The following is a 24,931-nucleotide window of genomic DNA, read 5'->3' on the forward strand; positions in this document are numbered from 1 at the left end:
TCTGTATCTGTCTCTCTGTCTCCCTCTCTCTGTCTGTATCTCTCTGTCTGTCTCTGTCTGTATCTGTCTCTGTCTCTCTCTCTCTGTCTGTCTCTGTCTCTATCTGTCTCTCTGTCTCTCTCTCTCTCTCTCTCTCTCTCTCTCTCTCTCTCTCTCTCTCTCTCTCTCTCTCTCTCTCTCTCTCTCTCTCTCTCTCTCTGTCTCTCTCTGTCTGTCTCTGTCTGTATCTGTCTCTGTCTCTCTCTCTGTCTCTCTCTGTCTGTCTCTGTCTGTATCTGTCTCTCTGTCTCTCTCTGTCTCTCTCTGTCTGTATCTGTCTCTCTGTCTCTCTCTGTCTCTCTCTCTCTCTCTGTCTCTCTCTGTCTGTCTCTGTCTGTATCTGTCTCTGTCTCTCTCTCTCTGTCTCTCTCTGTCTGTCTCTGTCTGTATCTGTCTCTCTGTCTCTCTCTGTCTGTATCTGTCTCTCTGTCTCTCTCTGTCTGTATCTGTCTGTATCTGTCTCTCTGTCTCTCTCTGTCTGTATCTGTCTGTATCTGTCTCTCTGTCTCTCTCTGTCTGTCTCTGTCTGTATCTGTCTCTCTCTCTCTGTGTCTCTCTCTGTCTGTATCTGTCTCTCTGTCTCTCTCTGTCTGTATCTGTCTCTCTGTCTGTATCTGTCTCTGTCTCTCTCTCTCTGTCTGTATCTGTCTCTCTGTCTGTATCTGTCTCTGTCTCTCTCTCTCTCTCTCTGTCTCTCTCTGTCTGTCTCTGTCTGTATCTGTCTCTCTGTCTCTCTCTCTGTCTCTCTCTGTCTCTCTCTGTCTGTATCTGTCTGTATCTGTCATATTATTCCTACTACCATTATCTCTCTGTCTCTCTCTGTCTGTATCTGTCTCTCTCTCTCATCTCTCTCTCTAAATCTGTCTGTCTCTGTCTGTATCTGATTCTCTGTCCTCTCTCTCTCTCTGTCTCTCTCTGTCTGTATCTGTCTGTATCTGTCTCTCTCTGTCTGTATCTGTCTCTCAGAAGGGGGAAAGGAGAAGAATTGTGTGTCGTCTGCTGTCTCTCTCTCTCGGGTCTTTCTCTCTGTCTGTATCTGCCTCTCTGTCTCTCTCTCTCTCTCGGTCTGTCTCTGTCTCTCTCTCTCTCTCTCTCTCTGTGTGTGTCTGTCTGTGTGCATGTGGGTGTGTGTGTTTTTGTCATATTATTCCTACTACCATTATCCCATTAAGCAGAACAAGGAGACCTTTGGATGTCTGCCTGGCACACTCCCAAAAGAAGACACCATCTCTCTGGGAGACGACAACCAGCAATTGAAACTCTTAGCGATGATAAGAGAGGATGCTGCCCCTTAAACTAACAATGGGATCAGACAGCAAACTGAGCAGGGATGTATTCATTAGTGCACGCTGTAGAAAAACGTAGCAAAGTGTTTTGCAATGGAAAACGCTTTGCCATGAAATCGAGAGTTGCGTATTGGTCAAATTCAAGTAGGTACCACCCCATGTTGACGTGTTTGCTTACGTTTGGTTCCTAGTGAATACAACTCAGGAAAAATATTATCAAACTCCCTGAGCCATCTTTTCTTTCCTATTTGCAACCAGACGGAGGCGGGAAAGTTTACACCGGCGGAAAAACTTACCATACAACATACGCGGCATGGTAGCCTAGTGGTTAGAGTGTAGAGGCGGCATGGTAGCCTAGTGGTTAGAGTGTAGAGGCGGCAGGGTAGCCTAGTGGTTAGAGTGTAGAGGCGGCAGGGTATCCTAGTGGTTAGAGTGTAGAGGCGGCATGGTAGCCTAGTGGTTAGAGTGTAGAGGCGGCAGGGTAGCCTAGTGGTTAGAGTGTAGAGGCGGCAGGGTAGCCTAGTGGTTAGAGTGTAGAGGCGGCAGGGTAGCCTAGTGGTTAGGTTAGAGGCGGCAGGGTAGCCTAGTGGTTAGAGTGAGGCGGCAGGGTAGCCTAGTGGTTAGAGTGTAGAGGCGGCAGGGTAGCCTAGTGGTTAGAGTGTAGAGGCGGCAGGGTAGCCTAGTGGTTAGAGTGTAGAGGCGGCAGCCTAGTGGTTAGAGTGTAGAGGAGGCAGGGTAGCCTAGTGGTTGGTGTAGAGGCGGCAGGGTAGCCTAGTGGTTAGAGTGTAGAGGCGGCAGGGTAGCCTAGTGGTTAGAGTGTAGAGGCGGCGGTGGTTAGAGTGTAGAGGCGACAGGGTAGCCTAGTGGTTAGGGTAGGTAGCCTAGTGGTTAGAGTGTAGAGGCGGCAGGGTAGCCTAGTGGTTAGAGTGTAGAGGCGGCAGGGTAGCCTAGTGGTTAGAGCGTTGGACTAGTAACTGAAAGTTTGAAAAATACTCTAGTAGATTTAGCCTTCGTTTCAGCATGTCCTATGACCAAATCATAACAAAAGAGTCCAAGTTCACTTTCACAGTGTCCCAGCCAGTCCCAATTACACATAGCGTACCAAACAATGGCGCATCAACCTTTCTTGTTGCGTGTTGAGCACCAAGGTCAACTCTGTCACCCACATCAGATCTGTAGCCCGGAATAATGCTATGCAGGCTATTAAAGGTGCTCAGGTTTCTATGATACAGAGTGAATCACACGCTTATCACGTAGCCTATATCATTGTCCCACACACTCTCTATTCCACATGTCACATAGACACACTACCACACGACATGGGTTCAATGCAGCGCCACTGAAGTCAATGGGTAGCGGATGCTATCTCTTCCTCAGGCACAGAAAGGCCCAATGGCTGCAGAGTATTGATCTGAGAAGGTCATCGATGGAGAAAGAAACCAGACACTGAAATGACTGAAGATGAAGAGGAGTGCTGACGATAGAGTGTGTGAACGGGCTTTATGTCATGAACCCACTTTTACAAACAAACCACAGGAGGATGCTGAGAGGACAGATCATACCAACGGAATGGAAACCACGTGTTTGATGTGTTGGACATCATTCAGTTTATTTCGTTCCATCCATTACTATGAGCCATTCCTCCCGAATGAAGGTGCCACTGGCCACCTGAGACACACATGAAGGGCGTTCAGAAAGTATTCACACCAGTTAACTTTTCCCACATTTTGTTGTGTCAAACAGCCTGAATCTAAAATGGATTAAATTTAGATTTTGAATCACTGGTCTACACACAATACCCCATAATGTCAAATTGGAATTATGTTTTTCAAAAATCTTACAAATTACTCAAATAATTCAAGCTGAAATGTATAGAGTCAATAAGTATTCAAGCCCTTTGTTATGGTAACCCTGAATAAGGTCCGGAGTAACAATGTTCTTAAAAAGTCACATAGTAAGTTGCATGGACTCACTCTGTGTGCTATAATATATATATATATTTTTTTAATTTCACCTTTATTTAACCAGGTAGGCTAGTTGAGAACAAGTTCTCATTTACAACTGCGACCTGGACAAGATAAAGCATAGCAGTGTGAACAGACAACAACACAGAGTTACACATGGAGTAAACAATAAACAAGTCAATAACACAATAGAAAAAAAGAAAAAAAATAGTCTATATACATTGTGTGCAAAAGGCATGAGGAGGTCGGCAAATAATTACAATTTTGCAGATTAACACTGGAGAGATAAATGATCAGAGTGTCATGTGCAGGTAGAGATATTGGTGTGCAAAAGAGCAGAAAAGTAAATAAATAAAAACAGTATGGGGATGAGGTAGGTAAATTGGGCGGGCTATTTACCGATGGACTATGTACAGCTGTAGCGATCGGTTAGCTGCTCAGATAGCTGATGTTTAAAGTTGGTGAGGGAGATAAAAGTGTCCAACTTCAGCGATTCGTTCCAGTCACAGGCAGCAGAGAACTGGAAGGAAAGGCGGCCAAATTGGCTTTAGGGGTGATCAGTGAGATACACCTGCTGGAGCGCGTGCTACGGGTGGGTGTTGCCATCGTGACCAGTGAACTGAGATAAGGCGGAGCTTTACCTAGCATGGACTTGTAGATGAATAGTGTTTAACATGATTTTTGAAAGACTACCACATCTCTGTACCCCACACATACAATTATGTGTAAGGTCCCTCAGTCGAGCAGTGAATTTCAAACACAGGCCTTAAGCTATTTTATTTTTGATTTTAGGACCCCTTTAGGTATGAAAAAGTTCATAATAATTACAGTATTGAATTTGGTCTTTACTTACTATAGCCCATAGAAACACATTGAATAACACATTCATAAAAACAGACTTAGGAGATAATAGGAGATAATTGGGAGATAATAGAAAGCTCAGGAAATATATATATATTTTTTTGGACACATCTTTAACCCCTTATTGGCACTAAACTACCTCCGTACTTCCATTCATTTTATAAACCAGTGCTGGTTACCTTCAGACGAGTCCCGTGACCCCTGTGGCGGTCGTAGAGCAAAACAAAGACCACCATTATGTTTGTGAGGGTCCCCCTTTATTGGGGTTCTATCAGTTTGTAGGTCGAACTGATCGGATGCTACAGGCGTTTCCGTGACTAGGAACATTTTGGGGGATGTCTCCTGGTCTGACAAACACCGCAGTTGCTCAGCCACCTTCCACCTCCGATGCAGAAGGACGACATCGGCGGATGTGATGGTTTGAGACGCAGCACAGGCAAAAAAACTGATATCTCAATGTTTCTTAGATTGACGCACGGGCACGTCAATAGACCCCTAAGGAGTTTAATGACTGTGATAGGAGAAAACTGAGGATGGGATCAGCAACATTGTAGTTACTCCACACTACTAACCTAATTGACACACACACACACACACATACACACACACACACACACACACACGACTGCAATGAACACTCTAAGTGAGTAGATATTGGTATTGACTGGTTCCATTAGATGCCTGCAGACCCCTTTCTCTGCCACGCAGCCTCTGTGGAAAAACACTGAACACCCTCATATTTCATCCCAGAGACGCACCGCCCCAACACAGGACGAGGGACACGCTTCATTAGCTGTACTTACCACTAAATAATTAAAATGCTGACGGATAGACCATCCACAAATGGGTGAAACCGCTGCCACGGTGGACAGCTAAATTACGGAACCAAAAAATGATCCCAGTTGAGAATAACTTGATTATTACACAAGCTCAAGTCAAATAGCAGTAAATATAGAATTCTGTGAGAACCATTTCAGGGACATTTCTATTTCTTATCTAACAGTGTGCTGGGCCAGTGAAATCTCCCAAATTGATTCCTTCTACCCCGGCCAGATACAAGATTGCGAGGCAGTCTGAGTGTTGAGAGACTATTGGATGAGGCTAATGAAAAACGGGCAGAGAGCAGATAAGCTATAGACTGTGTTTGACTCCGTCTTTCAATTCTCTCTCTGCTCAAAGACGAGCGGAGGGCCAGTTTACTCAGCAGCAGATAGCAGGGATGAACCTGAAGTGGTTGGCTGCATGCAATCCCTTTATGAACTGTCTTAACCCTTTAACTGCAGCAGCTCAGAGGCACAAGAGCTTTTGGCAGGTCTATATGTATTGGACTAATGGTTAAGATGTTGGTATTTCCACAGGGAAATCCCGGGATTCAGATCCCATCCAACATATATAGATACTGACACTCCAGCCGTACTCTGTCCAGTCACTGCTTTCCATGGAACCTGAGGTGGACTGTACTAACTGATGATCCCAACCTGAGATGGACTGTACTTACTGATGATCCCAACCTGAAGTAGACCGTACTGACTGATGATCCCAACCTGAGGTGGATCGTACTAACTGATGATCCCAACCTGAGGTGGATCGTACTAACTGATGATCCCAACCTGAGGTGGATCATACTAACTGATGATCCCAACCTGAAGTAGACCGTACCAACTGATGATCCCAACCTGAGATGGACTGTACTGACTGATGATCCCAACCTGAAGTAGACCGTACTGACTGATGATCCCAACCTGAAGTAGACCGTACTGACTGATGATCCCAACCTGAAGTAGACCGTACTAACTGATGATCCCAACCTGAGGTGGACTGTACTTACTGATGATCCCAACCTGAAGTAGACCGTACTGACTGATGATCCCAACCTGAGGTGGATCGTACTAACTGATGATCCCACCCTGAGATGGACCGTACCAACTGATGATCCCAACCTGACCTCGACCGTACTGACTGATGATCCCAACCTGAGATGGATCGTACTAACTGATGATCCCAACCTGAGATGGGCCGTACCAACTGATGATCCCAACCTGAGATGGACTGTACTTACTGATGATCCCAACCTGACGTAGACCGTACTGACTGATGATCCCAACCTGAAGTAGACTGTACTCACTGATGATCCCAACCTGAGGTGGATCGTACTAACTGATGATCCCAACCTGAGGTGGATCGTACTAACTGATGATCCCAACCTGAGGTGGATTGTACCAACTGATGATCCCAACCTGAGGTGGATCGTACTAACTGATGATCCCAACCTGACGTAGATCGTACCAACTGATGATCCCAACCTGAGGTGGATCGTACTAACTGATGATCCCAACCTGAGGTGGATCGTACCAACTGATGATCCCAACCTGAGGTGGATCGTACTAACTGATGATCCCAACCTGAGGTGGATCGTACTAACTGATGATCCCAACCTGAGGTGGATCGTACCAACTGATGATCCCAACCTGACGTAGACCGTACTAACTGATGATCCCACCCTGAGATGGACCGTACCAACTGATGATCCCAACCTGACGTAGACCGTACTGACTGATGATCCCACCCTGAGATGGACCGTACCAACTGATGATCCCAACCTGACGTAGACCGTACTGACTGATGATCCCAACCTGAAGTAGACTGCACTAACTGATGATCCCAACCTGAGATGGACCGTACCAACTGATGATCCCAACCTGAGATGGATCGTACTAACTGATGATCCCAACCTGAGGTGGATCGTACTAACTGATGATCCCAACCTGAGGTGGATCGTACCAACTGATGATCCCAACCTGAGGTGGATCGTACGGTCTACTGACTGACGATCCATACCTGACTTATTACATTTGAACCTGCTCAGCCCTTTTTGACGTGATACCAGGGAAAATTAAGTACTGTATACTCACAACAGTTACAGTATAGCTTAGGGTCTATTTCAAGTCTCTGTATCCTCAGAAAGACACACAGGCCTCGTCTCTCCTCAGTCAGTCACTGGGCCCCTAGCCTCTCCTCGGTCAGTCACTGGGCCCCTAGCCTCTCCCCAGTCAGTCACTGGGCCCCTAGCCTCTCCTCAGTCAGTCACTGGGCCCCTAGCCTCTCCCCAGTCAGTCACTGGGCCCCTAGCCTCTCCCCAGTCAGTCACTGGGCCCCTAGCCTCTCCTCAGTCAGTCACTGGGCCCCTAGCCTCTCCCCAGTCAGTCACTGGGCCCCTAGCCTCTCCCCTAGCCTCTTTGTCTGACCCTGGCACTCCCATTCCAACGCAAAAATCCAATACTAAAGTTCTCCAGACTTCCAACAGTTGAGTCAACGAGACAGGATTTGTAAGGATGGCCTCGCAAGTCTACTGGGCCCCTAATAGTGCCAGTACTCTCTTCTAATCCCTCCCTCCAAGGCCTTGGCTAGCCCTCTCACAGCCTAGCATCAACATTCACATGATAACAGGGTTAGGGAAAGGAGCCAGGTCTCTCAGTGACAGACAGTGCTGAGTAAACTAGAGAGATACAGTGTACAACAGACTCAGAGGGCCCCGGAGGCCCCAGATACAGTGCTACCTACCACAGAGCTACTGTCACAGCATTCAGTGGAAAAAGCCGAGCCTTAGAAATTGGCAAGTGTCTCAGAGAGAGAGAGAGGGAGACGTCGAGACACACGAGGGTATCCTTACTAGTGTGCTCCTTAGAGCTATCCGTGTTGAGTCACATCATAAACCAGATTTAGGGGCTAAAACCAGTGTTTTAATTTTCTTCCGTCATAATGTTCCTGTCTGACTGAGGATGACGTGTCGTATGTGGAGTAGTATGGAGTCGTCATCCTCATGCTGCAATTCCACTCGATTATGGAGCTGGTAACGATTCCTGGGACCACCTGTACGTTAAATGTATGTACGCATGACTTTCACTTGTACGATTATAAATGCAGACAAGCTTAGCATAGAGACTTACATCTGCATTTCAATGGAGCTTGTGGAGGAAGATATGAAAGGTCTGCAAAGACATCCGTTAGACTGGAGGGGAGATGTGACGGACTGGTATGACGGACTGGTATGAATCCACAGGGAACCATGGTAACGAGCCTACTACTCAATTCCTGTGATGCATTGACAAAAGTCATGTGCAGCCATGATGGCCTCTTTATCTTGAAAGAGCTTGAATTGAACTGTTCTTTTCATCCTCTAACGTGTCGCGTAGGAAGTCCTCCCTTTGTACCGGAAAAAAAAAAAAAAAATCCTTCAACCTCTGTACATGCGGTTCCATGTCTCCTGTTATGTTGCGATATCAAACCCTGTCACAGTCATCAAAGGTCCACTTGTTAAAAGGATACAGCTGAATTAAAATTGCATGCTTGGGATTGGTGGATGGTGTCTGGCTGTATCCAGGGGGCTGTATGCCTGGGAGGGGAGGAGAGAGAGGATGCCGGCGGGACCCATTGGTACACCCCCCCCCCCCCGCCCCCCCCCGTCCCCCATCCCCCTGAGAGTTCTAGCGATGATGGGTGAGATGTCAAATGGGTCATCGTTCAAATCACACAACAAGCCCGGTGTCACCACCCACAGCCAATTTACAGCATCACACCGACAACACTCTTAGAGCAGGAGAAAGGAGGGAAAAGGAGAAAGGAGAGGGTGGAAAGAGGAGAGAAATGGAGGACAGAGGAGAGGTGGAAGAGGAGAGAGATGTAGGACAGAGGAGAGGTGGAAGAGGAGAGAGATGGAGGTCAGAGGAGAGGTGGAAGAGGAGAGAGATGTAGGACAGAGGAGAGGTGGAAGAGGAGAGAGATGTAGGACAGAGGAGAGGTGGGAGAGGAGAGAAATTGAGGTCAGAGGAGAGAGATGGAGGACAGAGGAGAGGTGGGAGAGGAGAGAGATGTAGGACAGAGGAGAGGTGGGAGAGGAGAGAGATGTAGGACAGAGGAGAGGTGGGAGAGGAGAGAGATGGAGGACAGAGGAGAGGTGGGAGAGGAGAGAGATGTAGGACAGAGGAGAGGTGGGAGAGGAGAGAGATGTAGGACAGAGGAGAGTTGGGAGAGGAGAGAGATGGAGAACAGAGCAGAGGTGGGAGAGGAGAGAGATGGAGGACAGAGGAGAGGGGAAACAGAGAAAGGAGACAGAAGAGGAATGAGCACAGGGATGGGAGGAGCGTCTGGGTAGAGACAGGGATGGGAGGAGCGGCTGGGTAGAGACAGGGATGGGAGGAGCGGCTGGGTAGAGACAGGGATGGGTGGAGCGGCTGGGTAGAGACAGGGATGGGAGGAGCGGCTGGGTAGAGACAGGGATGGGAGGAGCGGCTGGGTAGAGACAGGGATGGGAGGAGCGGCTGGGTAGAGACAGGGATGGGAGGAGCGGCTGGGTAGAGACAGGGATGGGAGGAGCGGCTGGGTAGAGACAGGGATGGGGGATGGGAGGAGCGGCTGGGTAGAGACAGGGATGGGAGGAGCGGCTGGGTAGAGACAGGGATGGGAGGAGCGGCTGGGTAGAGACAGGGATGGGAGGAGCGGCTGGGTAGAGACAGGGATGGGAGGAGCGGCTGGGTAGAGACAGGGATGGGAGGAGCGGCTGGGTAGAGACAGGGATGGGTCGAGACAGGGATGGGTCGAGAGGGAAAGAAAAGTGGAGAGAAATCTCTGGAGATGAATGAGGATAGTTGGAAGAAAGAGAGAGGTTTATACAGAATGTCATGACTATTGTGGAAGTGCAGGTTCAGTAAATCAACTCAGCGCTTTTACTCTCCACACATGTACTATTTATGACATTGGTTCATTCAAATATGAATAGAAACAACAGAAAATTATTTGCATTTCATCATAAATTACACCTTGAATGTTTGATGGGCAGTGCAATCCATGGGACTAAAGCAAAATGATAAGCCAGTTTCCCAAGGCACAGTGTGTACACCGTTGATAAGCCAGACAGTTTCCCAAGGCACAGTGTGTACACCGTTGATAAGCCAGACAGTTTCGCAAGGCACAGTGTGTACACCGTTGATAAGCCAGACAGGTTCCCAAGGCACAGTGTGTACACCGTTGATAAGCCAGACAGTTTCCCAAGGCACAGTGTGTACACCGTTGATAAGCCAGACAGTTTCCCAAGGCACAGTGTGTACACCGTTGATAAGCCAGACAGTTTCCCAAGGCACAGTGTGTACACCGTTGATAAGCCAGACAGTTTCCCAAGGCACAGTGTGTACACCGTTGATAAGCCAGACAGTTTCCCAAGGCACAGTGTGTACACCGTTGATAAACCAGTACAGTTGATAAGCCAGACAGTTTCCAAGGCAAGGCACAGTGTGTACACCGTTGATAAGCCAGACAGGTTCCCAAGGCACAGTGTGTACACCGTTGATAAGCCAGACAGTTTCCCAAGGCACAGTGTGTACACCGTTGATAAGCCAGACAGTTTCCCAAGGCACAGTGTGTACACCGTTGATAAGCCAGACAGTTTCCCAAGGCACAGTGTGTACACCGTTGATAAGCCAGACATGTTCCCAAGGCACAGTGTGTACACCGTTGATAAGCCAGACAGTTTCCCAAGGCACAGTGTGTACACCGTTGATAAGCCAGACAGGTTCCCAAGGCACAGTGTGTACACCGTTGATAAGCCAGACAGGTTCCCAAGGCACAGTGTGTACACCGTTGATAAGCCAGACAGTTTCCCAAGGCACAGTGTGTACACCGTTGATAAGCCAGACAGTTTCCCAAGGCACAGTGTGTACACCGTTGATAAACCAGACAGGTTCCCAAGGCACAGTGTGTACACCGTTGATAAGCCAGACAGTTTCCCAAGGCACAGTGTGTACACCGTTGATAAACCAGACAGGTTCCCAAGGCACAGTGTGTACACCGTTGATAAGCCAGACATGTTCCCAAGGCACAGTGGGTACACCGTTGATAAGCCAGACAGTTTCCCAAGGCACAGTGTGTACACCGTTGATAAGCCAGACAGGTTCCCAAGGCACAGTGTGTACACCGTTGATAAGCCAGACAGTTTCCCAAGGCACAGTGTGTACACCGTTGATAAGCCAGACAGGTTCCCAAGGCACAGTGGGTACACCGTTGATAAGCCAGACAGGTTCCCAAGGCACAGTGTGTACACCGTTGATAAGCCAGACAGGTTCCCAAGGCACAGTGTGTACACCGTTGATAAGCCAGACAGTTTCCCAAGGCACAGTGTGTACACCGTTGATAAGCCAGACAGGTTCCCAAGGCACAGTGTGTACACCTGTCACGTTCTGACCTTTATTTCTTCAGATGAAGAGGAGGACGTCTGTGACAACACCGTTGTTGCTAGCTAGCTATTGTCCATCAGATCTCCCCTATATAACATTCCAACGCAGAGCCAACCGTAGGAAGGGACATATTTAAACACAATGTGCTAATCTGCGGTGGGATAAATATGAAGGATAATGATTCATTCAGGGGCTCTGAGCGGATGAAAGGGGACAGATCTGACTACCCGATCTGGAGAAGCGAAGAAAAGCTTATTTTCTACTTAGATGTCGCAAGTTTGTTTAGTTCAGACCGTGTTCAGAGATCCCTCCCTCTTCTCCCTCTCCCAGACCTCTGCTTTTTGAACTCGAGATAATGACAATAATGATAATCATTACGCCCAGCAGAGCAAGAGGGAGTGTGCGAGTGTGTAGGAAACATGCAGCGATCCATAGAGAGCATTGCTATTGTACTGTGTGTCGTGATGTAGGTCTAATGCCTACACATTCTCACATACATGTGAGTCCAACACAGGGACAGATTATACGAGGGCGTTTACAGGTAGGCATTGATGCCTCTCCGCCATGACTCACAGAATTTCCTGCCAAGCACGACAGGCGTACAGGCTGAGGAGGACATAGGGTTATTAACAGTATATTATTGGCTTTGTTTTCCTACACATATTTAATAATTCAACGGCAGATTGGGTAAATAAATAGAGTATAATCTAATTTGAGTGTGTTCAAATCTAATTTGTGTGTGTGTGCGTGCGTGCGTGCGCGCGTGTGCCTGTGTGTGTGTGTGCGCGTGCATGTGTGTGGGTATGTGCGTGTGTGTGTGTTTGTGTTTGTGTTTGTGTGTGTGAGTGTGTGTGTGTGAGTGAGTGAGAGAGAGGGAGAGAGAGAGAGAGGGAGAGAGAGAGAGAGAGAGAGAGAGAGAGAGAGAGAGAGAGAGAGAGAGAGAGAGAGAGAGAGAGAGAGAGAGAGAGAGAGAGAGAGAGAGAGAGAGACTATTGCTATGAGTCGTGGGGACTGTCGCTTCACTGCAGTTTCTCCTGCAGCCACCCCACTCCCCACCCTCTTCACCCCCCTTCACCCTCTTCCCTCCCTCCCTCCCTCCCTGTCTCTTTCGCCATGCTCCTCCCTCGTTCCCCAGAGATTTACAAGGGCAGCCTTGCTCCTGGGCTTAAAAAGCTGTTACTGTTTCGCTCCACCCCTCCATCACTCCGTCCCTCCATCCCTCCGTCTCCACCCCAGCCTCTTTTCTCTGGTAGAATGAATCCTTCCGTCTCCACCTCAGCCTCTTTTCTCTGATAGAATGAATCCTTCCGTCCCTCCGTCTCCACCCCAGCCTCTTTTCTCTGGTAGAATGAATCCTTCCGTCTCCACCTCAGCCTCTTTTCTCTGGTAGAATGAATCCTTCCGTCTCCACCTCAGCCTCTTTTCTCTGGTAGAATGAATCCTTCCGTCTCCACCCCAGCCTCTTTTCTCTGGTAGAATGAATCCTTCCGTCTCCACCCCAGCCTCTTTTCTCTGATAGAATGAATCCTTCCGTCCCTCCGTCTCCACCCCAGCCTCTTTTCTCTGGTAGAATGAATCCTTCCGTCTCCACCCCAGCCTCTTTTCTCTGGTAGAATGAATCCTTCCGTCTCCACCCCAGCCTCTTTTCTCTGGTAGAATGAATCCTTCCGTTCCACCCCAGCCTCCTCTGGTAGAATGTCTCCCCACCCCAGCCTGTTTTCTCTGGTAGAATGAATCCTTCCGTCTCCACCTCAGCCTATTTTCTCTGGTAGAATGAATCCTTCCGTCCCCACCCCAGCCTCTTTTCTCTGGTAGAATGAATCCTTCCGTCTCCACCCCAGCCTCTTTTCTCTGGTAGAATGAATCCTTCCCGTCCCTCCGTCCCCACCCCAGCCTCTTTTCTCTGGTAGAATGAATCCTTCCGTCCCCACCCCAGCCTCTTTTCTCTGGTAGAATGAATCCTTCCGTCCCCACCCCAGCCTCTCTTCTCTGATAGAATGAATCCTTCCATCCCTCCGTCTCCACCCCAGCCTCTTTTCTCTGGTAGAATGAATCCTTCCGTCTCCACCTCAGCCTCTTTTCTCTGGTAGAATGAATCCTTCCGTCCCCACCCCAGCCTCTTTTCTCTGGTAGAATGAATCCTTCCGTCTCCACCCCAGCCTATTTTCTCTGGTAGAATGAATCCTTCCCGTCCCTCCGTCCCCACCCCAGCCTCTTTTCTCTGGTAGAATGAATCCTTCCGTCCCCACCCCAGCCTCTTTTCTCTGGTAGAATGAATCCTTCCGTCTCCACCTCAGCCTCTTTTCTCTGATAGAATGAATCCTTCCGTCCCTCCGTCCCCACCCCAGCCTCTTTTCTCTGGTAGAATGAATCCTTCCCGTCCCTCCGTCCCCACCCCAGCCTCTTTTCTCTGGTAGAATGAATCCTTCCCGTCCCTCCGTCTCCACCCCAGCCTCTCTTCTCTGGTAGAATTAATCCTTCCGTCCCTTCTTTTAGAACCAACAGACGAGATGGGGGGGTTATGAGTGGCTGAGGTTTCAGATGGATTTCTGGCACATTTTATACACAATGGGAGTGTTGGAATAGAGGGAGACAGTGAGGAATAGAGGGATGGTGTCAGAGGAGCCAATAAGGAATAGAGGGATGGTGTCAGGGGAGACAGTGAGGAATAGAAGGATGGTGTCAGGAGAGACAGGGAGGAATAGAGGGATGGTGTCAGAGGAGCCAATGAGGAATAGAGGGATGGTGTCAGGGGAGACAGTGAGGAATAGAGAGATGGTGTCAGGAGAGACAGGGAGGAATAGAGGGATGGTGTCAGAGGAGCCAATGAGGAATAGAGGGATGGTGTCAGGGGAGACAGTGAGGAATAAAGGGATGGTGTCAGAGGAGACCGTGAGGAATAGAGTGATGGTGTCAGGGGAGACAGTGAGGAATAGAGGGATGGTGTCAGGGGAGACAGTGAGGAATAGAGGGATGGTGTCAGGGGAGACAGTGAGGAATAAAGGGATGGTGTCAGGGGAGACAGTGAGGAATAAAGGGATGGTGTCAGGGGAGACAGTGAGGAATAAAGGGATGGTGTCAGGGGAGACAGAGAGGAATAGAGGGATGGTGTCAGGGGAGACAGTGAGGAATAGAGGGATGGTGTCAGGGGAGACAGTGAGGAATAGAGAGATGGTGTCAGAGGAGACAGTGAGGAATAGAAGGATGGTGTCAGGGGAGACAGTGAGGAATAGAGGGATGGTGTCAGGGGAGACAGTGAGGAATAGAGGGATGGTGTCAGGGGAGACAGTGAGGAATAGAGGGATGGTGTCAGGGGAGACAGAGATGAATAGAGGGAAGGTGTCAGGAGAGACAGTGAGGAATAGAGGGATGGTGTCAGGGGAGACAGTGAGGAATAGAGGGATGGTGTCAGGGGAGACAGTGAGGAATAGAGAGATGGTGTCAGGAGAGACAGTGAGGAATAGAGGGATGGTGTCAGGGGAGACAGTGGGGAATAGAGGGATTGTGTCAGGGGGAGACAGTGAGGAATAGAGGGATGGTGTCAGGGGAGACACAAGCCCCTATGTGTAAATGGATTAGAAAAGCAGTTAATCTCGCTGCCCCTGAAACAAGGGAGCTAACAGGGACGGGATGACCAGATTCCCCCCATCAGCCAGGACATAAAATGGAATAAACACATCGCCAGGCTGGCTGTATTTCAGCACTGACACCGCCATCATAACCTGTGGCTCCAGACAGACAATAATTCAAGGCTTCTTATCCTACCACCCTGGGAACAGCAGTGTGACTGGTCATTTATGAACATTTGAACATCTTGGCCATGTTCTGTTATAATCTCCACCCGGCACAGCAAGAAGAGGACTGGCCACCCCACATAGCCTGGTTCCTCTCTAGGTTTCTTCCTAGGTTTTGGCCTTTCTAGGGAGTTTTTCCTAGCCACCGTGCTTCTACACCTGCATTGCTTGCTGTTTGGGGTTTTAGGCTGGGTTTCTGTACAGCACTTTGAGATATCAGCTGATGTACGAAGGGCTATATAAATAAATTTGATTTGATTTGATTTGATTTGCCTGGTAGCCAGAGACACTGGACTCTGGAACAGCAGAGCTGTGTGTGTGTGTGTGTGTGTGTGTGTGTGTGTGTGTGTGTGTGTGTGTGTGTGTGTGTGTGTGTGTGTGTGTGTGTGTGTGTGTGTGTGCGTGCGTGCGTGCGTGCGTGCGTGCGTGCGTGCGTGCGTGCGTGCGTGCGTGCGTGTGTGCGTGTGTTCAATTTCTGAAGGAAACTTACTAGACGCCCATTTGTCTCCAAGTGATCTTAAGCCCACTGTGATTATATTACCTGGTTATATTACCTGCTTACATTACCTGATTATATTACCTAATTATATTACATGGTTATATTACCTAGTTACATTACCTGGTTACATTTGGCAAAGGAGTTGACACTCAGTTAGGCTTGTGTGATACAGATATGAGAGGAAGCTGAGATACAAAGATGAGAGGAAGCTGAGAGACAGATATGAGAGGAAGCTGAGAGACAGAGGTGGGAGGAGACTGAGATACAGAGATGGGAGGAGACTGAGATACAGAGGAGGATCAGATATATATAGAGGTGGGAGGAGACTGAGATACAGAGGAGGATCAGATATATATAGAGGTGGGAGGAGACTGAGATACAGAGGAGGATCAGATATATATAGAGGTGGGAGGAGACTGAGATACAGAGGAGGATCAGATATATATAGAGGTGGGAGGAGACTGAGATACAGAGGAGGATCAGATATATATAGAGGTGGGAGGAGACTGAGATACAGAGGAGGATCAGATATATATAGAGGTGGGAGGAGACTAAGATACTGAGGTAGGAGGAGTCTGAGATACAAAGGTGGGAGGAGACTGAGATACAGAGGAGGATCAGATATATATATAGAGGTGGGAGGAGACTGAGATACAGAGGAGGATCAGATATATATAGAGGTGGGAGGAAACTGAGATACAGAGGAGGATCAGATATATATATAGAGGTGGGAGGAGACTGAGATACAAAGGTGGGAGGAGACTGAGATACAGAGATGGGAGGAGGCTAAGATGCAGAGGTGGGAGGAGGCTGAGATACAAAGGTGGGAGGAGACTGAGATACAAAGGTGGGAGGAGACTGAGATATAGAGATGGGAGGAGGCTGAGATACTGAGTTGGGAGGAGACTGAGATACAAAGGTGGGAGGAGGCTAAGATGCAGAGGTGGGAGGAGGCTGAGATACTGAGGTGGGAGGAGGCTGAGATACAGAGATGGGAGGAGGCTGAGATACTGAGGTGGGAGGAGGCTGAGATACTGAGGTGGGAGGAGACTGAGATACAGAGATGGGAGGAGGCTGAGATACTGAGGTGGGAGGAGACTGAGATACAGAGATGGGAGGAGGCTGAGATACTGAGTTGGGAGGAGACTGAGATACAAAGGTGGGAGGAGGCTAAGATGCAGAGGTGGGAGGAGGCTGAGATACTGAGGTGGGAGGAGGCTGAGATACTGAGGTGGGAGGAGGCTGAGATACAGAGATGGGAGGAGGCTGAGATACAGAGATGGGAGGAGGCTGAGATACTGAGGTGGGAGGAGACTGAGATACAGAGATGGGAGGAGGCTGAGATACTGAGGTGGGAGGAGACTGAGATACAGAGATGGGAGGAGGCTGAGATACTGAGGTGGGAGGAGACTGAGATACAGAGATGGGAGGAGGCTGAGATACTGAGGTGGGAGGAGACTGAGATACAGAGGAGGATCAGATATATATAGAGGTGGGAGGAGACTGAGATACAGAGGTGGGAGGAGACTGAGATACAGAGATGGGAGAAGACTAAACTCTCTAGCTGCCTCTTTCTCATCAGCCCTTTCCCTTTCCTCTTATTGTCTCCTCCCCTTCTTGTCTCCTCTCCCTTCCTCTCACCTCTCCTCTTCTCCCTCCTCCTCTCCCCACCTCCTCTCTCCTCACCTGTTTCCCCCTCCTCTCTACCCCTTTCCTCCTCCCCTCCTCTGTCCTCTCCTCACCTCTCCCCTCCCGTCCCCTCCCCTCCTCTCCTCTGGTTTAAATATAGAGCCCCTGGGGTAGTGTTAATGGACTCCTGTCTTTGACCTTATTAAAGCCACATTAGAGCTGACAGTGGTGGATCTCTTTCTCCCTCTTTCTCCTTCTTCTCTTGCTATCAATCTTCTCCTCAGTTTTATCTCCTTCTCCTGGACCTGGCTTCCTGCTGGACCTGGCTTCCTGCTCCAGAGGTGTGACCTCTGTCTCCAGATACCGATCGCTCCTGGAAATAGACCACTGAGCATTCTCCCAGTGTGGTTTGGATGAAGTAAAAAAAGGTACGTACAAAAACCATTCGGTCGGCGCTGACGGACATCGTTGCTTTGTGAATGTCTATGCCTGCCAGAGGTTACAGGGGTTACAGGGGTTACAGGGGTAACAGAGGTTACAGGGGTTACAAAGGTTACAGCGGTTACAGGGGTTACAAAGGTTACAGGGGTTACAGGGGTTACAGGGGTAACAGGGGTTACAAAGGTTACAGGGGTTACAGGGGTTACAAAGGTTACAGGGGTTACAGGGGTTACAGGGGTTACAAAGGTTACAGGGGTTACAGGGGTTACAAAGGTTACAGGGGTTACAAAGGTTACAGGGGTTACGGAGGTTACAGGGGTCACAGGGGTTACAGGGGTAACAGAGGTTACAGAGGTTACAGGGGTTACAGGGGTTACAAGGTTACAGGGGTTACGGAGGTTACAGGGGTTACAGGGGTAACAGAGGTTACGGGGGTTACGGAGGTTACAAAGGTTACAGGGGTTACAGGGGTTACAAAGGTTACAGGGGTTACAGGGGTTACAAAGGTTACAGGGGTTACAAAGGTTACAGGGGTTACGGAGGTTACAGGGGTCACAGGGGTTACAGGGGTAACAGGGGTTACAGGGGTTACAGGGGTCACAGGGGTTACAGGGGTTACAAAGGTTACAGGGGTTACAGGGGTTACAAAGGTTACAGGGGTTACAGGGGTTACAAAGGTTACAGGGGTTACAAAGGTTACAGGGGTTACGGAGGTTACAGGGGTCACAGGGGTTACAGGGGTAACAGAGGTTACAGAGGTTACAGGGGTTACAGGGGTTACAAAGGTTACAGGGGTTACGGAGGTTACAGGGGTTACAGGGGTTACAGGGGTAACAGAGGTTACGGGGGTTACGGAGGTTACAGGGGTTACAGGGGTTACAGGGGTTACAGGGGTTACGGAGGTTACAGGGGTTACAGGGGTTACAGGGGTAACAGAGGTTACGGGGGTTACGGAGGTTACAGGGGTTACAGGGGTTACAGGGGTTACAGAGGTTACAGGGGTTACAGAGGTTACAGGGGTTACAGAGGTTACAGGGGTTACAGAGGTTACAGGGGTTCCCCAGATCTGTGCCTCGACACAATCCTGTCTAGGAGCTCTACAGACAATCCCTTTGACTTCATGTATCCAATTCCGGCTTTAAACTTCTTCACAACAGTATCTCGGACCTGCCTGGTGTGTTCCTTGTTCTTCATGATGCTCTCTGCGCTTTTAACGGACCTCTGAGACTATCACAGTGCAGGTGCATTTATACGGAGACTTGATTACACACAGGTGGATTGTAATTATCATCATTAGTCATTTAGGTCAACATTGGATCATTCAGAGATCCTCACTGAACTTCTGGAGAGAGTTTGCTGCACTGAAAGTAAAGGGGCTGAATAATTTTGCACGCCCAATTTTTCAGTTTTTGATTTGTTAAAAAAGTTTGAAATATCCAATAAATGTCCTTCCACTTCATGATTGTGTCCCACTTGTTGTTGATTCTTCACAAGAAAATACAGTTTTATATCTTTATGTTTGAAGCCTGAAATGTGGCAAAAGGTCGCAAAGTTCAAGGGGGCCGAATACTTTCGCAAGGCACTGTTCAACCTCAATCAGCCTGACTAACAGGTGCCTGTATATAGCCTTGCTACTCTTTTTTCAAATATATTTTTACTGTTGTTTTATTTCTCTACTTACCTACACACACACAAACATACCTTTTTTTCGCACCATTGGTTAGAGCCTGCAAGTAAGCATTTCACTGTAAGGTTTACACCTGTTGTATTCGGCGCACGTGACAAATAGACTTGAAACTTTGATTTGGGTCAGCAGAGCCTGCATAGTCTCGCCCCATGAAAAGCCCTGGAAATGTTGCACATGCAGGAACAAACAACGGCCAATATTCAATGGTTCAATGGTTCAACGGTCACTTTCTGGTTGACCTTCTGCACAGAGTTGACTCACCCACAGCCCCATAGCAGCGTTGACTCACCCACAGCCCCATAGCAGCGTTGACTCACCCACAGCCCCATAGCAGCGTTGACTCACCCACAGCCCCATAGGGTGAACCAGCAGCGTTGACTCACCCACAGCCCCATAGGGTGGGACCAGCAGAGTTGTCTCACCCACAGCCCCATAGGGTGGGACCAGCAGAGTTGACTCACCCACAGCCCCATAGGGTGAACCAGCAGAGTTGACTCACCCACAGCCCCATAGGGTGGGACCAGCAGCGTTGACTCACCCACAGCCCCATAGGGTGAACCAGCAGCGTTGACTCACCCACAGCCCCATAGGGTGAACCAGCAGCGTTGTCTCACCCACAGCCCCATAGGGTGAACCAGCAGCGTTGACTCACCCACAGCCCCATAGGGTGGGACCAGCAGAGTTGACTCACCCACAGCCCCATAGGGTGAACCAGCAGCGTTGACTCACCCACAGCCCCATAGGGTGGGACCAGCAGAGTTGACTCACCCACAGCCCCATAGGGTGGGACCAGCAGCGTTGACTCACCCACAGCCCCATAGGGTGAACCAGCAGCGTAGACTCACCCACAGCCCCATAGGGTGGGACCAGCAGAGTTGACTCACCCACAGCCCCATAGGGTGAACCAGCAGAGTTGACTCACCCACAGCCCCATAGGGTGAACCAGCAGAGTTGACTCACCCACAGCCCCATAGGGTGAACCAGCAGAGTTGACTCACCCACAGCCCCATAGGGTGAACCAGCAGAGTTGACTCACCCACAGCCCCATAGGGTGAACCAGCAGTGTTGACTCACCCACAGCCCCATAGGGTGGGACCAGCAGAGTTGACTCACCCACAGCCCCATAGGGTGGGACCAGCAGAGTTGACTCACCCACAGCCCCATAGCAGCGTTGACTCACCCACAGCCCCATAGGGTGGGACCAGCAGCGTAGACTCACCCACAGCCCCATAGGGTGGGACCAGCAGAGTTGACTCACCCACAGCCCCATAGGGTGAACCAGCAGTGTTGACTCACCCACAGCCCCATAGGGTGAACCAGCAGAGTTGACTCACCCACAGCCCCATAGGGTGGGACCAGCAGTGTTGACTCACCCACAGCCCCATAGGGTGAACCAGCAGAGTTGACTCACCCACAGCCCCATAGGGTGAACCAGCAGTGTTGACTCACCCACAGCCCCATAGGGTGAACCAGCAGTGTTGACTCACCCACAGCCCCATAGGGTGAACCAGCAGCGTAGACTCACCCACAGCCCCATAGGGTGAACCAGCAGTGTTGACTCACCCACAGCCCCATAGGGTGAACCAGCAGCGTAGACTCACCCACAGCCCCATAGGGTGAACCAGCAGAGTTGACTCACCCACAGCCCCATAGGGTGAACCAGCAGCGTAGACTCACCCACAGCCCCATAGGGTGAACCAGCAGAGTTGACTCACCCACAGCCCCATAGGGTGAACCAGCAGAGTTGACTCACCCACAGCCCCATAGGGTGGGACCAGCAGCGTTGACTCACCCACAGCCCCATAGGGTGGGACCAGCAGCGTAGACTCACCCACAGCCCCATAGGGTGAACCAGCAGAGTTGACTCACCCACAGCCCCATAGGGTGAACCAGCAGCGTTGACTCACCCACAGCCCCATAGGGTGGGACCAGCAGCGTAGACTCACCCACAGCCCCATAGGGTGGGACCAGCAGCGTTGACTCACCCACAGCCCCATAGGGTGGGACCAGCAGAGTTGACTCACCCACAGCCCCATAGGGTGGGACCAGCAGAGTTGACTCACCCACAGCCCCATAGGGTGGGACCAGCAGAGTTGACTCACCCACAGCCCCATAGGGTGGGACCAGCAGCGTTGACTCACCCACAGCCCCATAGGGTGGGACCAGCAGAGTTGACTCACCCACAGCCCCATAGGGTGGGACCAGCAGCGTTGACTCACCCACAGCCCCATAGGGTGGGACCAGCAGTGTTGACTCACCCACAGCCCCATAGGGTGAACCAGCAGAGTTGACTCACCCACAGCCCCATAGGGTGGGACCAGCAGCGTTGACTCACCCACAGCCCCATAGGGTGGGACCAGCAGCGTTGACTCACCCACAGCCCCATAGGGTGGGACCAGCAGAGTTGACTCACCCACAGCCCCATAGGGTGGGACCAGCAGTGTTGACTCACCCACAGCCCCATAGGGTGAACCAGCAGAGTTGACTCACCCACAGCCCCATAGGGTGAACCAGCAGTGTTGACTCACCCACAGCCCCATAGGGTGAACCAGCAGTGTTGACTCACCCACAGCCCCATAGGGTGAACCAGCAGCGTAGACTCACCCACAGCCCCATAGGGTGAACCAGCAGTGTTGACTAACCCACAGCCCCATAGGGTGATCCAGCAGCGTAGACTCACCCACAGCCCCATAGGGTGAACCAGCAGAGTTGACTCACCCACAGCCCCATAGGGTGAACCAGCAGCGTAGACTCACCCACAGCCCCATAGGGTGAACCAGCAGAGTTGACTCACCCACAGCCCCATAGGGTGAACCAGCAGAGTTGACTCACCCACAGCCCCATAGGGTGGGACCAGCAGCGTTGACTCACCCACAGCCCCATAGGGTGGGACCAGCAGCGTAGACTCACCCACAGCCCCATAGGGTGAACCAGCAGAGTTGACTCACCCACAGCCCCATAGGGTGAACCAGCAGCGTTGACTCACCCACAGCCCCATAGGGTGGGACCAGCAGAGTTGACTCACCCACAGCCCCATAGGGTGGGACCAGCAGAGTTGACTCACCCACGGCCCCATAGGGTGGGACCAGCAGAGTTGACTCACCCACAGCCCCATAGGGTGGGACCAGCAGAGTTGACTCACCCACGGCCCCATAGGGTGGGACCAGCAGAGTTGACTCACCCACAGCCCCATAGGGTGGGACCAGCAGCGTTGACTCACCCACAGCCCCATAGGGTGGGACCAGCAGAGTTGACTCACCCACAGCCCCATAGGGTGGGACCAGCAGCGTTGACTCACCCACAGCCCCATAGGGTGGGACCAGCAGTGTTGACTCACCCACAGCCCCATAGGGTGAACCAGCAGAGTTGACTCACCCACAGCCCCATAGGGTGGGACCAGCAGCGTTGACTCACCCACAGCCCCATAGGGTGGGACCAGCAGCGTTGACTCACCCACAGCCCCATAGGGTGGGACCAGCAGAGTTGACTCACCCACAGCCCCATAGGGTGGGACCAGCAGAGTTGACTCACCCACAGCCCCATAGGGTGGGACCAGCAGAGTTGACTCACCCACAGCCCCATAGGGTGGGACCAGCAGAGTTGTCTCACCCACAGCCCCATAGGGTGGGACCAGCAGAGTTGTCTCACCCACAGCCCCATAGGGTGGGACCAGCAGAGTTGACTCACCCACAGCCCCATAGGGTGGGACCAGCAGAGTTGACTCACCCACAGCCCCATAGGGTGGGACCAGCAGAGTTGACTCACCCACAGCCCCATAGGGTGGGACCAGCAGAGTTGACTCACCCACAGCCCCATAGGGTGGGACCAGCAGAGTTGACTCACTCACAGCCCCATAGGGTGGGACCAGCAGAGTTGTCTCACCCACAGCCCCATAGGGTGGGACCAGCAGAGTTGTCTCACCCACAGCCCCATAGGGTGGGACCAGCAGAGTTGACTCACCCACAGCCCCATAGGGTGGGACCAGCAGAGTTGACTCACCCACAGCCCCATAGGGTGGGACCAGCAGAGTTGTCTCACCCACAGCCCCATAGGGTGGGACCAGCAGAGTTGACTCACCCACAGCCCCATAGGGTGGGACCAGCAGAGTTGACTCACCCACAGCCCCATAGGGTGAACCAGGTCACACAGTCAAATGAAAATGGGACTCTGACTGAACAGTGCCCTTAATCATAGAGGAGATGTAAGAACTGAATGGCCTCTGGTGAGATAAACATCCCAATGTAGTCATACAGGACATGCTGTGACAGCTTGTTCAGCCCTAGGAGCATCCTTACTACTATTCACCCTCTGTGTGACGTGATAGCAACCTCTATTTAACGTGATTACAACCTGTATTTAACATGATAGCAACCTGTATTTAACGTGATCACAACCTGTATTTAACGTGATAGCAACCTGTATTTAATATGATAGCAACCTCTATTTAACGTGATCACAACCTGTACTCAACATTGAACTGAAAAGCAAAGATAGAAGAGATAAGAAAAGAGCCAGCATGTTCCATCAGGTTTGTGTCAGTGAATTCCTGTCGTGTGCGGGCCTGGTTTGAAAACCATTATTGATTTCAACCCTCTCGCTCAAACACACGCACGAATGCGCACCCACACGCAAACACACGCTCAATATATGTCGCCTTTGAAAACGCAGACGGCAAAAGTCATTTGATTTTCCAGTTGCCCCAAAATGTTGGTCTGTCTCAAATGGAACAGGCAGCAGCCCCTAAATGTCTCCCCCTCCTCCATCCTCCCTCCGTTCATCATGTGTCGACACAGATTTCCCAGAAGCCTCTCAAGCGGAGTGTCAGCAGCGATGATGTGTATTTGTGCGGGGGTAGAGTGGGAGGAAGAGGGATAAAGCCTTTCTTACACACCTCGCCTACCGTTGGATCCAGATGTTTGACTTTGGACTGTGATCTCCAGTCCTTGAAGATTTCCTTAATGCTTTCCCTGCTTTAGTTTAAAATGCAACCTGTACTCATACCTGCTCTGCACGGGCCATGGGAAAAGAAAAGGGTTACGTTTCAAATGGCACCCTATTCCCTATATAGTCCACTACTTTTGACCAGATCCCTAGGCAAAAGTAGTGTACTACGTAGGGAATAGGGTGCCATTTGGGATGTATGCAAAGGAAGCGGAATCTAGAGCAGCAGAATATACAGTGTGCATCAACCAATAGCACTTTGAACATTCATTTCTGGGAGATTTAAACAGATTATCCATCTATAATGCCATAGCTTTATTAATGTCCCGTCAAGGTATGAGCAATGACATTAAATAACAACACACCTCTGGTACCAGATGAATATTTATATAAGTATGTTAGGCTGTTTCTCCAGTTATACCGTGGCTTTAGAAGTTGTGGAGAGACACTGCATATAGCACACCGATGGAGCAAGAAGGCTGGAAATATAGCCAAATAGAATCATTTTAATTATAAACTGGGTGTTTCGAGCCATGAATGCTGATTGGCTGACAGCCACGACAA

General features: G+C 50.3%; 1 protein-coding gene and 1 long non-coding RNA gene across 2 annotated transcripts in view; one reads left to right on the plus strand and one right to left on the minus strand.

Annotated features, from left to right (window-relative positions):
• Positions 1-24,931, minus strand: part of unc5ca (unc-5 netrin receptor Ca) — a 344,115-nt gene that overhangs the window by 209,240 nt on the left and 109,944 nt on the right. The window lies entirely within an intron of this gene.
• Positions 1,696-2,287, plus strand: LOC127907205 (uncharacterized). The gene is made up of 3 exons (XR_008063735.1): positions 1,696-1,888; positions 1,950-1,999; positions 2,202-2,287. It is a non-coding gene; the product is annotated as an uncharacterized LOC127907205 (long non-coding RNA).

This window comes from Oncorhynchus keta, chromosome 14 (genome assembly GCF_023373465.1).
Source record: "Oncorhynchus keta strain PuntledgeMale-10-30-2019 chromosome 14, Oket_V2, whole genome shotgun sequence".
In the NCBI taxonomy this organism is placed as follows: Eukaryota; Metazoa; Chordata; class Actinopteri; order Salmoniformes; family Salmonidae; genus Oncorhynchus; species Oncorhynchus keta.